Source organism: Camellia sinensis, chromosome 15, assembly GCF_055761805.1.
Source record: "Camellia sinensis isolate YWXY chromosome 15, ASM5576180v1, whole genome shotgun sequence".
Taxonomy (NCBI): domain Eukaryota; kingdom Viridiplantae; phylum Streptophyta; class Magnoliopsida; order Ericales; family Theaceae; genus Camellia; species Camellia sinensis.
Window position 1 is genome coordinate 94244125 of NC_138975.1, and position 12389 is coordinate 94256513.

Below are 12389 nucleotides of genomic sequence, written 5' to 3' on the forward strand. Positions count from 1 at the left end.
TCTATCTTTCACATTACACTCATGAGACTAGATCAAAAAGATCGAGGGTCCGAACTGTTTAACGTGCTCGAGTACCCTTCGAGCGATGTTACACTCACTCGACGTCCAATATCATTTTCAAGCTATTTTGGTGAAAAAATAAAATCAAATTTTGATAGAAAAAATAAAATATATATATAAACTTTTTCACAACTACTTTACTTTTTAGATATTCCAGTCTTTTTTTATTTTAAAAATGCACCCACCCTAGATATATTTAAAAAGTAAAATATTTGTGAAAAAATATATTAAAAATCAATAAATAAACAAATAAAAATAAAAAATATACTTTATTTTTGTTTTTTTTCTATTTCGTTAATTTTTAAAATAATATTTTATAAATATTTTACTTTTTAATTAAATATTGAGAGGATTCAAAATTAACAAAATTACTTAAAATATTAAAAAAGTTCATGAGAAAAAAACAACTTAACTTAAAACTGCTAACCAAACAAAGTGATTTAAATTTTTCAAACAATAAATGGGTGTAGACATCTACTTGATGGAGTCCATTAATTTTTTAATTAGATTAAATTATATTAAACAAATAAAATATTAATAATATAAATAATTGTTTTTAAGATTTCTTATTTCATGATGGGGTCGCACACGACTCCATCAACCCTAATGTGGAGTCGCCGCTACCTATACTCATATAAAAGGATTTTATTTAATTTTATGATTGATTTTTGTATGAAACATTTTACGTATACATAAAATTCATACTGTTGTTTTCTTGCTTGTAACACCTGGAGTGCAACAGATAAAAAGTTTTAGATAAATTAAAAATACAACATTTGAAATTTGTTGAAAATATAAATTATTCCTTATAGTTTTAAAAATTACAAATATCTATTTTTCAGAATTTTTTATTTAATAGAATTAACAAAAATTAAATGTTATTCCTAACTGCTATTCTGTACATTGATAAAATTATCTAAATTATTAATTGAAATAAATTTCTTACATCATTAAAATTGTTAATTGACTTAATAATTTATTAATAAAATAGACTATTTGTTATTAAAATAGAAATCTAAAGAGACAGGATATAATTTTTAAAATTATAAAGGACAAATTATATTTTAAGCAAATCTTAAAATGTGTATTTATATTTACACTACAACATTTTCTTAGTTTAGTGACATTTGAAAGTGCTACAAAACTATTCTTTTAATGACATTTTTTGGTCTTGTGGCATTTTGAACAAGTGCCACTTCTATCGGTGCCACGGTAGATACGAGTGCCACGGTAGATACTTGCAAGTGTCACTGCACCATCATGGCTAAAAACTTTCAATGACATTTTAATGTCATGGTAGATATTATTTGTGGCACTATCAAGCGCCATTAAAAAAAGAGTTAGTGACACTTATAAGTGTCATTACACCATCAAGACTAAAACCTTTCAGTGACACTTTAATGTTATGGTAGGCACTATTCGTGACGCTATCAAGTGTCATTCATGACGATAATTCGTTGTAGAACAATTTGATCCGCTCTTGCAGAGACTCGAACCACCAACCTCCCACACCATAAACCTTATACACCACACTCTTCCCACTACACCTCTATAGCACCATATAATTATATATGCAACATATATTATTTATATAGTACATACATCTATATTAATATAAAAGTATATGTATAAACATAATTATTTTATTAAACATAATTTATGTAAAATAAACTATTTACTAGTAAAATAGAAAAAGACCACTTTTGGCGACTAAAAATATTTTTTGGTCGCCAATTCTATACTTTTGGCTGCTAATTATTTTTTAGTTGCTAAAAAACTTAACTTTTGCCGACCAAAATCAGATTTGGTCACCGAAGATGCACTTTCAGCTACCAAAATTTTGGTCGCCAAAAAAATTAATTCCCGCCTTAGGATTTTAGTTCTCCCGCGCTAAAAATAACCACTTTTGGCGACTATAGACTTTTGGCTACTAAAATTTTTTTAGTTACCAAAAAGCTTTACTTTTGGCTACTAAAATTTTTTTAGTCGGTAAAACCCATATAATCAGTGACCAAACTTTTTTTGGTCAGGAAATTTAGTCGCCGAATATGCTTTTTCCTGTAGTGTATATTGAGTTTAATTTATTTATTTTTAGTCATTTACTGTATTGTAAAAATTTTAAAAATATATTGGCATTTTTTGTTTTTTCAAAAATGCCATTATAAGCTTGGCATTTCTCAAAATGGTATAAAATATTTGTTTATGAAACTTTTCACCTAAGTACCATAAAAAGTAATTTGCACCTACCTAGTGTCCTGACATTTTTTAAAAAATGCCATTGCTACTAAAGTTTAGTGGTATCTGTTGGTAAATGTCACGAACATAATTTTTTGTGTCATTATTTTATAAAATGCCATAAAATTGACGTGACATTTCTTTATTGAAATGCCACTAGAGCCTTATATGTTTGTCGCTTTGTGGCATTTATCTAAATGTGTCACCAAATATTATTTTTGTGGCATTTTCTAAAAACATGCCATTAGTATAGTGTCACTAAAGTGTGTTTTTGTTATAGTTTTGTGACACTTGTTCATGGAAATGTCACTAGAGCCTTTTATGTTTATCGTTTTGTGGCATTTTTCAAAAACATGCCACTAAATATCATTTTTGTGGCATTTTCCAAAAATATGCCACTAGTGTAGTGCCACTAAAGTATGTTTTTGTTGTAGTTTTGTGACACTTGTTTATTGAAATGTCACTAGAGCCTTTTATGTTTGTCGTTTTGTGGCATTTTTTAAAAACGTGTCACTAAATATCATTTTTTGTGACATTTTCTAAAAATATGCCACTAGTGTAGTGCCACTAAAGTATGTTTTTGTTGTAGTGTTAGGTCCAGCTTGTCTCCCATTGGAGATCAAGACTGGACCCTCCAATCCGCTCTGTGGGCCTACTTCTGGACCTTGTTTCGATAATCTAAATCGTTCACATTTTAGGATTCGTCCAATACATTATTCTTATAAAAAATCACGTCGATCGGATAACGGCAACTACATATTTGAATCAATTTTTTATAAAAAAAAAAAATTGAACGGTGAAAAAGTAAACAGTTCATATAAAATTGATTCGGACACATAGTTGACGTTATCCGATCGACTTAATTTATTACAGAAATAATGTACTCGATAAATTTTAAAATATAAACAATTTAAATTATTTAAATAGATCCCAAAAATAAATTCACCGATTAGACTAAAAGGTCCAATCTTAACCTCAAATTGGAAACGAGCGAGACCCTTTATGTTTTACCTATACGACTGAAAGACAAACTCACGGACAAGGCCACCCAATCCAGTACAGAGGACCTTGCTTTTTGTACTACTACATACTCTAGTCTTCATATTAAGGATAATTACAGCTAATTCCCACTAAGTGGATTTAAATATCATTAAGTTTTGTTATTTTTTAAAAGAAAATATTATGGATCTTAAATAATTTATCAAATTTTTTTACCAAACCTTTCATATGGGTGTGGGACTCATACAAATTCACATATGTGTGAATTCCACACCCATGAAGTTTGATAAAAAATTTGATAGATTATTTAGGATCTCAAAAATAACTCTTTTTTAAATGCATCAATAAATCCTTCATTACTTATGTTACCCTCATTGATTTATTACTCATCATTAATTATCTATTTTTCTGTTATATTCTCTTTTTTTCTCTTAATTCTCCAGCAAGCTTTTCTTCTTTCTCTTTCTCTACCATTTTTTAAACTTCACACCACCACCACACATCGCCATCATCACCACACCTACCACTGCCTCCACCGCAGGTCATCACTGCCACCACCTCATTGTTCGATCGCCACCATCGTTCACCAACAATTTCAACCATTTTTTATCTCCACTGTCACCGTTCTCCATCGTCGTTGTTCAAATCTGGGCATTTACAATGTCGATCTAGTATTATAGCAATCTTCACCATCAAGAAGTAGCCATTACGAGGTGGTCAAAGCTCTTTCTAGTGATATCGAGTTTCTCTCTCTCTCTCTCTCTCTCTCTCTCTACTATGTAATAGATCTCTATGAATTTGTTGGTGAAGCTCTGGTTAAACCAAATATATTTTTTGTAAAATCTGGATAAATCTATAGTGATAAATTTATCAGTCTTACACTTTTTTTTGTACGTGTAAATGTGTGAATGTATTTGTGAATGGATATGTAAGTGAATGTGTATGTATGTGAGTATGAGTGTGAAAGTATAAAAGAGTACCGATTAAATGGTATGATTATTTATGTGTTATAAATTTATCATTTTTAACATTTATCATTGATGAATTTAACCAAACCATTTATCAGTGATAAATTTAACACCAATTTCATCATGTTTGGTTCCATTTTTTTGAATTACTTTTTCAAAAAGTTATTTGAAAACTCTATTTTGAAAAATGATCTTTGTTTGGTTTTCAAAAAAAAAATATATATATAGTATTGCAAATTCAAGTTTTCCTCCAATTTAAGGAGAGAGACAATTAAAAAAAATAAAAATTTATCACATCAAAAAATACTCCCATGTTAGCTTTCAAAAAACTTTGTCTGGTTTTTAAAACAACCAAACAAAAACTCCAAAATTTTCAAAAAAAATGAGTTTAGAAAATAGGAACCAAACACAATTTTTTTTTTCTTTTTTTCTTTTTTTTTTTCCTCTCCTCTTTACTTTCTCTTGTTGTGTAAGTGTATAAATTTGTTTTTGTGAATGAATAAATGAATGAGTGTGTCTCAAAGTAAGAGATAATAGTTGATTTAAATGATCTAAGTGTATACTGATAAATTTATCACTGCTAACCTTTTCTGTTCCTTCTACATTTCTCTTGTCATATCATATCTGAAGAGGTGGTGGGAGTGGTGATGTAATGGAGATGAGAGTTGTTTCAGCTGTAAAAATAGTTAGGGAATTGTAGAAAAAAAAATATCGCCGGAGGTGTTCGTCGGAAAAATATTTCCAAAGACGGCAACTAGAGATACTCGTCAGAAAATATCACTAGAGTCCAATGGCAGTCAGTGATGGTGGTTGGAGGTGATCATTGGCGACCGAAAATGGTGGCTGGAGGTGGTCATCGGCAGCCGGAGATAGTGGTTAGAGGTGATCACTGTTGGGGAACGGATATTCATAACAGTGTTGATAATTGGTTTGGAAAATGTGAATGGAGGGTATTTTAAAAATATTGATAGTAAAAAAAAAAAAAATAGAACATATAAATAATTAAGTCTTATCAATGGGACCAACCCATAAGTGTCCCTTCATATTATGAGAACATAAATTTTTTGGGCTGCCAAGTTCAGCTTGCCCACTAACGAATACCAACAGAATTCTCAATGTTAACATTAATTTTATGAACAATTACTCTGTAGAAATGTAATTGATTCGGTACGGTCAGTCTTTGAATAAAATTTTTTATCAAATCAATAATATCAATTTTATTATTTTGAGTATCGATATAGACCGTTTCTCCCATCACACTGCACCGATTGAAACGGTTCAGTTTAGTGCAGTTTAATCGGTTTAGGATCTGTCAAATTTAAGTCATTTTTTAATATAGTCACTCATTTATGTAGAAACATTGAATTAACCATTTTTCAACCATTTCAAATATTCAATCCTTCAATTTGATAAATACTTTACAATTTTTAGATTGACAAAAATACAAGTAAAAAAATAATAATAAATACTAAGGTTTCAAGAATAGTGACTTAGCGTTAAAATATATATATATATATATAATAAAGGTATCCCAACTTAGGTTATAGGGATGATAAGGTTAATTAATTGAAATTAATAATGTATTATATTTATTAATATTATTATATTATATATTATAAATATAATATATGTTGAAGCGATCGGTTTTTGTTTAGTTTGGTACAAAAGGTGCTTAAACAGATATCGAATCAAAAATCAAAAAAAAAAATCAAATTAAAAAATTGCATATAGAAATTGTTGTTAAAATATAGACCAAATACAGCCGGTTTGGTCCAATTTAATCGATTTTTTTTACATCCCTATGCTCCAATCATTGAACGTAAATACTTATAAGTCCTACACATCTTTTGAATGTACCAATAGATCATAATATTCTTCTTTTCTCTAAGAACCTCACACTGCCATCACCATTGCTACCATCTCTGACCACCGCCACCAACGTCATCCACTAATAACTACCACCGTCGTCGTTGATCCACCATCGCCACCGCCACTATCATTTTCCTCTTTCCACTGTTGCCATCCATTGCTACCGCCATCAATCTACACTTCATTGTCACCAATTCCCCACTACCGTTCGCCAATTACATATCTAATGTACATGCACTTAAAACCATTCAACAATTAAAAAGAAGATAAAAGTAAGCTTACATCAAATAACAGCATACTTTAATCTATTAAAAAAATCTTATAGAAGAAGCATAAACTTATAGTAATGTATCCGTTAATTGAAATATTTTGCAATTGAAATGTCCATTTACTTGAAACCATTAAATAAGAAGCAAAAACATCTATTAAAAATGTAAATTGCTTCACATATTTTAGTGGTACCCAAATTTTAAATTTAAAATGATTAGTTAACTTTTCTTTTTAAATTTCTAAATTTAAATATTGAAATGAATTAATTAACTTTCGTTTTAAAATTTGTAAATTAAAGCATAAGTAGATTTTTTTTTAAAATGATTCAATGAAAGCTAACCAATATAAGTTTTTCAATTGTTTAAAAATTAAAAATTCAAGAAAATTAACGCTTTTGAGCTTCACAAAACTCTTAGGTTGAAAAGTCCCTTTTGCTTCATATATATATATATATATATATATAATTTTATATTTTTTTTTTTCCATCTAGCTCCCTAGTCAACATATTTTAGTAGTTTAAAGACAACTATAATTTTTTTACGTATTGAAGAACATTAAATATTTTCTGAACAGAACTACCCCTAGCACACTTACACTACCTTTACTACTTCAGTCACAACTGCTATTACCTCCAATCGCCACCAATAGCCACTAATTGCCACCTTCGCCTGTCGACGGAGAATTTGCGGTGACTCTACAAATTGTCATTTTTTATTTTTTATTTTTGGCAATTCTCCGCCATTATCTGAGTGACTTTTCAAGCAAAAGAAAATTTTGATCCAAAAAAAAAAAAAAGTCTAAAGTTTCAACAGGATCCTTCAAATAAATTTTTTATATTCAAATTTACAATAAGGTGCCTAATTTTTCAATTTTATTTTTATAATTTTTAGCCTTCAATAAAAGTTTTAATAGGTCCAAAAAGTCAAATTTCATTGACTTGTACAGCGAAAGCTTACATAAAGTGAAATTTCAATGAGCAAAATTTCTCCAAGCGAAATTTGTATAGGCTTTCCCCAATGAAACTTCACTCTATGAAGCTTACAAGTGTAAAATTTCACTCAGTGAAATTTCTTTGTGATGGTAAAATTACTTATTGCAACTGTGATTTTTCTTACTTTTTAACTAAGATGTGAATGAGAACGAATGGATAAAGATATAAAGACAAATAAGAGAGAACAAAAAAAAAAAATGAGAAAAATTTAAGCAAAAACTAATATAGATCACGATGGTAGATGGAGAAGCATTGTCGGCATTAGCGGTGATACAAAATGGTGGAGGCAAAACTATGGTAGAGGTTATATATGAACAATGATGTGAATGATAGCTGCAAGCAATGAACAAGGTTTAGATCTAGACAATATTTGTCATCAGTTTACATCTATCACTACAAAAAAATTGACTTTTTGCGACGCTAAAATGCCGTCGCAAATACTCAAAATGCCGTCTCAAAAGGTTTTTTGCGACAGCAGAGGACTTTTAGCGACGGCAACTGGGGGGTCGCAACAAAGGGGATTGCAAAAAGGTTTTAGCGACAGCACGTTGCCGTCGCCTTTTTTTGGCGACGGCAAAGTTGCCTTTTTTCGACGGAATTTTGCCGTCGCCATTAATATGAAAAAATCTAAGGTTTTTTCAGACAGCACTCTGCTGCCGTCGCTAAAGGCGTTATTTGCGACAGCAAAAATGTCATCGCTAAAGAACTTTTATTGCGACAGGATACCTACCGTCGCTAAAAGATTATTTGCGACTGCAAAGAGTATCGGCGCAAAAGGCTTTTGTCTTAGCTAGTGTGGATATCATTTGCGACAGCAAAGAATACCGTCGCAAAAGGCTTTTGTCTCAGCTAATGCGGATATCATTTGCAATGGCAACGTGGTGCCGTCTCAAAAAAAAATTACAATAAAATTATTAAAAACATGAAAATTACTTATATTAAATGAAAAATAATTGAAAAAAAACCAATAATTACATAATAATATAAAAATTCTATTCATCCATAATAAAAACATTCTTCCATTCATAACAATGCATCAGCAAAATTATCCCACTATATAATGTTGCATAATACATATACAATGTTTAAATACATAATATTGTTCACAATTCAAAATAACGTAAATCAAAAACAAAAGTTTTCATCATGATTTTTCCGTGAGTAACAAAAACAAAAGTTAATCGCAATCTTCATACGCCTGCATTCCACAAGAAGCAAACTACTACTGGGAAAATATCTGAAAATAAAAAATAAAAACAATTAATAACAATATAATTATGGGTTAATTTCTTTAAATATAATTATGTGTTAATTTCTGTGGTGTGGGGAAGAACTGAAAATTGGCATTTTTATTTTCTTTAAATACATAATTGGTTATTAACAATTTCACATCATCTTCCCCATTTGCACTCCTATAATAGGCGGATTTCCCTAAAAGAGGTCCACTAGGATATGAAAACATAAAATAAGAAAGACATCCAGTAAATTCAAGAAAAAAACATGCAAGAAAGATACTATGTACAAAGTTGTAGCAGATCCTACCTTGGATAGAGGAACCTCCCATTTTCCAGCTTTCTCTTTTCTTTTTTGCTTTGCAGTGTTGCTAAGAACCAACAGACAGCATTATATGATAATCAATAATGGTACATGGCCAACACATATTTACACTTAACATCCATAAAATGGAGAACTTTATAAAAAGTACTATCATCTTAGCTAAAAATAGCATACCTTTGCCCGTGTCGTCGTTTCACGATCAAGCAGATAGGCAGGAATAGCTCCTTCCTGAACATCATCATCCACCTTTCACCTGGATGATGATTCTTCATGCATAGCCAACCTGTAGACATGGTGGAAAATTAGCCAAAAGGTTGTTTATTCAAACCATAATGCATTAAACAAGTATGAATGACAGCAATCTACAATTGGAAAACAAGAAGAATGATATATGTATACACACACAAACAAACAAAGATATTAAGAAAATGTTTAAGTAAAGGAATGAAATAACTAAAATCACAACATGATTGACTTCAGAAATGTGTACTAGGGAAAACATTGGCGTAAATAATATTATGAATAATATTATGAATTATGTGAAGGGAAAATTCAGGCAGGACAACAGTGCATTGAACAGATTTCAGGCATAAATAATATTATGAATTATGAAAAAAATATCATAAAATATTTTATATAAAAATTTCATAAAAAGAGTGGTGATTTATCCCACTAATTTTTAGATCACTAATAGCTCTAATGAGCTTAAAAAAAAAAAAAAAAAAAAAAAAAAAAAAAAAAAAAAAAAAAAAACATCACATCACTTTGGTGGGAGCCACTGTGCTACATCATTAGTGATGCTCTAGAGCTCCTAATTTAGTGCTTTAAAACATTATTCTTTTTCATAATTCCTACCACTACTCTTTCTGCATTCTACCTTTCATTTCTCACTTTAATCCCTTTCCATTTTTACTGTTCAACTTTTCTTTTTCTCTTTTTTAACATCTCTTCCAGTTATCATTGGTCCAAAACCAAAAAAAAAAACAAAAAAGTAACATATATTTTGTATTTCATTTCTTGGACTTTCTTCTCTCTTCTTCATATAACTATTGTCAAATTTTTTTATTTTATTTATTTATTAACAATAGCTCAATTGGAGGATGACTAAGAATAACAAAAAAAAAAATCTAAAAAACTAATGTATAATTCAAATTCATTTCAAGTGTCATCATGTTTAAAATAAATTTAGATCACACTAATTTTTTTTTTTATTTTTTTGTATTTAGGTTTTAATCTCTAGCCTTACTGATTTTGCGGCATGTTTCAAGGAGGGTTAAATCTTTGTTTAATAACAATACGATGATTACATTAACTTATCATAATTTATATTTTTCTCATAATATATAATTATTATATTAATTTAATAGATCTCCCACAACACATGATAAATAAAATGCCATAAAATAATAGAATATTACAACACAATTAATCATTTACCTTAACATAGGTTAATTATTTATTTTCCACTACTCAAGGGCTTCTCTTACCTTAGCATAGATTAATTATTTCCTTTCCACTACTCAAGGGCTTCTCTCTCCTCTCTCTCTATCTCTTTTTTTGGGGGGGGGGGAGGGGGGGAGTTTCCTTGTAATTGTACATTACTGTGTTGGGTTGACAACGCATTGTCAGTGTGCATTATAGTAATGATTTATCATAATCAATTGCAATGGTGAGCCATGTAAAAACTAGCCCCTACCATAGACTCCAAGGACCTTATTGTCAGGAATAATAACCAAAATCACAATAAAACAGAGAGAAACTGACTAAATAACAATTGAAATAAAGTCAGAAAAGACTAAACCAGCATACATTTCGTGTCATAAAATTGGGAATGGTCCATAAGGTTAAAGACAAACTGTGGGGGACCTCACTGCAATTGACCATATCTGAACTCTTCTACAGCAAGGGAACCCGAAAATGCCTATCAAACTCGTACAGAACCATCTCGATGAAAAGACTATCCCAGTGAATGCTGGAAACTTTCTTGCATTTAACCAAAATGGAGGGTAAGCTTACTTAGAACTCATTAAGAAAGATGAGATGTTTTTTCCTCAAAAAATACTGCTAATTTCATCAAAGACAAAAAGAAACAAAATTATTTCCAAAAACTGACAATTCTAATTCTAAACACCACTACGGTTTACGGATCAATGCATCTATATTAAAATTCAGGATTCAAAAACAAGTATAGAATCAAAATCTTAATTAAATAAAATGAAAACACATGTAAATGTATAAAAAAAAAATTAAAAAGAAACAAAACACTCACGTTTTCTTCATTTGGGCCTTCTCAGCATAGCATTTCTTAGCAAACATCTTACCCTTGATACCCAAAGACTGCTCAATTCAAATTGAAGCACAAAATTAGAACTTCCACACAAAACTCCATAAATACATACATGAGAAAAGTGAAGAAATTGAACCTTCTGAGCAATCTGAGATCGCTTGTGGACTTCACGAGTCTCTTTCTTTCATTTGCGCTCGAAATGATCATGGCGATAGCCATTTCTCTTCCTGTGAAGCTCTATGTAATCTCCTTGAGGCTTAACAAATCATTTATCAAACAAAAAAACAACAATCAAATCAGTACACGTTCAATTGATATCGATATCAGAAATATACAATTATCAAACACACAAACAACAAAAAAACAAAGATTTAAGCTTTAGCTTTGAAACGAACCATGGCGCTCGACGATTGTCCCCAATTTTCTAGAGAGAGAGACAAAGAGATGGACAGAAACCCTAGCTTTAGAGATAAACTGAGTATTTAAAACTATTCTTGTTTTTATTTTAACAATTATGCTCTATAGCTATGCAAGAAATATTACAATCTTAGTTTCATAATAGTTTAGATACATGACTTATCCAAAAGTATCCAATACTTGTCAAAATTCAAGAAAATTAATTTCAATACTAGACGTTTAGAAACTACCCATGAGTATTCAAAATGTATTAGTATCTGATAAGGATATGGTACGAATACGACTACCTTCTTGAAATATCAATGTATATATATAGTTTGCCTTCACGCCTTCACGAAAGATATATATATGTATTGATTTGATATAGTTCACCTTCATGCCTGTTACTGCTAAAGAATAATTCTAATAATTAGCAAAAGATAAGGCAATGCATGCATATAAGAAATTATCCACCATAACCTGCAGTGAGTAATTCTAAAGGTTTGATATATGTAGTCACTACATCAATATTACCCTGGTTTAAATCTCACAAATATCATATATCAAAATTTTTGCACAAAATTATGATACTTCTGAATCAATGATTAAAAAAAATTAAACTGGATTTGATAAAAAAAAAAAAAAAAAAGGTTCAAAACAGTCAAATATAAAAAAGCCATGGCAACCTTTAAAATATTTCAGAGTGAAAAATGATTTTTCTTTCTTTGACAAAAAAACATGAAACAATAAATTATGC

The 12389-nt window shown here is 29.9% G+C and overlaps 1 long non-coding RNA gene across 1 annotated transcript; it reads right to left on the bottom strand.

Moving 5' to 3' along the window:
- Positions 1–8370: 8370 nt before the first annotated feature.
- LOC145813550 (uncharacterized) lies at positions 8371–11901 on the bottom strand. The gene is made up of 5 exons (XR_014356697.1): positions 11632–11901; positions 11373–11492; positions 11219–11286; positions 8935–9232; positions 8371–8629 (listed from the first exon to the last, which is right to left on the bottom strand). It is a non-coding gene; the product is annotated as an uncharacterized LOC145813550 (long non-coding RNA).
- Between the last annotated feature and the right edge of the window lie 488 nt (positions 11902–12389).